The sequence below is a fragment of the Mus pahari genome, chromosome 1, assembly GCF_900095145.1.
Source record: "Mus pahari chromosome 1, PAHARI_EIJ_v1.1, whole genome shotgun sequence".
In the NCBI taxonomy this organism is placed as follows: domain Eukaryota; kingdom Metazoa; phylum Chordata; class Mammalia; order Rodentia; family Muridae; genus Mus; species Mus pahari.
In genome coordinates, this window is record NC_034590.1 from 106,631,470 (window position 1) to 106,633,969 (window position 2,500).

General features: G+C 47.6%; 1 protein-coding gene across 12 annotated transcripts in view; it reads right to left on the bottom strand.

The window, feature by feature from the left end:
- The window catches only part of Ebf3 (EBF transcription factor 3), a 118,867-nt gene that overhangs the window by 27,975 nt on the left and 88,392 nt on the right, over window positions 1-2,500 (bottom strand). The window lies entirely within an intron of this gene.

A 2,500-nucleotide genomic window follows, 5' to 3' on the forward strand; every position in this document is an offset into this window, starting at 1 on the left:
ACACACACACACACACACACACACACACACACTAGCTAACTAGCTAGCTAGTTAGTTTGGAAGGGCTGAGCTTACACAGCCTTGAAGCAAATGCTCACACATGAGGAAACAGGAAATCTCCAATCCCAAGGCAGGAGGACCTGAGTTTTTGACCTAACAAGTCTAGTCAGTTTGAAAGTAGATGCAACCACGCAGAATGGACAGTAGGTCTCCAGAAAGGCTCATGTGGTTATAACAAGCTCAGGAAACACTGCTCTCCTTTGGGAGGCAATGGACACTCTGGTCAAGGAGGGCCTTCCACCGAGCCAGAGAGCAAGGAGCTTCAGAGAGTGCCCTTCCCTACCCACCTGTCCAGGAGAGCTGATAACAAGGAAGGCTACCACATGGGCCCTGCCAGCCAATGACAAGCAACTCCTCCTACCCTCCACATCTGCATTTGTTCACAAGTGATCAAACCAGGACCGATCTGTAGCACTGGGGACAGACACAGGCAAAGGAAGAAAATCAGGACCTGAATCTCAGTGCCTTAAAACTGCTTGTAAAAAAAATTTTAAAAAGAGGGAGAGGAGAGGGGCCACTTCTAAAAATCAGCCAGCTTCAACATTCAAATCAAAACCCCAAGAATACAGACTCAGGGAAGAACTTGCCTAGAGCAGCCCCTAAATAAACCAGCAGAACTTCATAACAATCTCACTAGAGAACAAGGAAGACAGGCTGGTGAGAAGCAATCCAGGCTTGCCAACTGTGGGCACAGGCTCACTTGGGTGCCACCAGCCAAGCCAGGCCACATGAGCGGCATAGGGACTCGCTCCACACCCAGCCCTGCCATGTCTCCCTCAGCTCGCTGTCAGTACAAGAACAAGTGCACAATATCTCCACACTCAAGAAGCTCAAACTGTGAACAAGTCCCACAGACCTCAGTGGAAATCCAAACTGTCAGTAACTTTCCACAGCTGATACTACTTGCCAAGTGCCCTCTGCATGTCAGACACTTTGAGTTGTCCTTGATCCTTGCTAAAACCCCATGAGGACTCGAGGAGAGAAAACTGAACTCAGAGGAGTTCAAGTCAGCATGGGCCAACAGACAGTACCCTGGGGCATAGGGTCATCTAGTTAAATAATCTAAGTTTTTGCATAGGGCCTATTGCCTCAATAGCCTGAAGTTTCTGGCTAGAGACTCAGCCATATGTGCTACCCATACCAACAGCTACCTTGAGGAGGTATGTTGAATGTATGTATGGGGTGGGTGGTTAGCTCATTCATACACATGACCCCATCCCCTTGGGCTGGGGATGCCCAACCAGGCCCAAGGTAGGATTCCAACTTCTCATCTCCCCAAGAACTGGATATCCAATATGAGTACCCTCCACTGAACAGCAAAGACACTTATTTGAAGGAATCTGTAGATGTTCCTGAATTGACTATGGATTAATATTTAATAATGATAATAGCTTAAGTTGAACGTGAATTCATGACATCTAATGCACTGAACATCATTGCTGAGCACAGCCTACCATAACTAAGTACAGAGCACTTATAGACACTATCCAGTGTGAAGCCCATTCGTGCTCACTGAACAATGCGCTGAAGGTAAGGAAACGCTAGTGATGATGGTGGGAGACCATCTCCCCAGGAGAAATCAGAAATATTGAGAGGTATCATAGTTTGGGGGGCCACTTGCACACAGATTTTAAAAGATGTTCCATTTCTGTCTTTTTGTTTTAACATATCCTCAAAATCAAAGGAACTTTTCCTTCAACCTCTAGACTTTCCAGGAGGCCAAGAATACCCAGATCCCCAAAGTAGCTGGGCACATCAGCCTTCTGCTATGCCCACTCCCTTGTATCCCTTCAGTTCTAGGATCCTGGTGCCCCACATTGACCAGGTAGGGGTGCTGGGTTATCAAGAGCTGGATGCCCTAGAACAGTGGTTCTCAACCTCCCTAATGGTGGGACTCTTTAACACAGTTCCTCATGCTGTGGTGACCCCCAACCATAACAATTATTTACATTGCTACTTCATAACTGTAACTTTGCTGCTGTTATGAATTATAAATATTTTTGGAGATGGGTTTTGCCAAAGGGATCACAACCCATAGACTGAGAACTGCTACCCTAAGATAAGGCTGAGCCCCACCTTGGGTGGCAGTAGGCCTACCGAGGAGCAGGGAGTCTATATGGGGTCAGTCTGCTCCTTTAGCACTTCCTGTAAAAGGAAAGAACTTGTCACTTCTGTGATTTCATGAACCTTAATGTGGCAGGAAGGGGCCTCAGAAACCTCCATGTAACCTGCCTGCTGAATAGAGCAGAGGGTGGCATCCAGTAGGATACCAGCCCAGGCCCAGGGCCCCTTCAGGTGGTATGAGAGTGGTCAATGCCAGGGCTCCAAACCCTCCAGTGTGGATGTCACCAAGCCCCTGCATATCTACAAATAATCAACAAGCACCGATCCCTTCCACCATCCCTGGGCTTCAGCAGAAGTTGTTCTGCATCAAAACCAT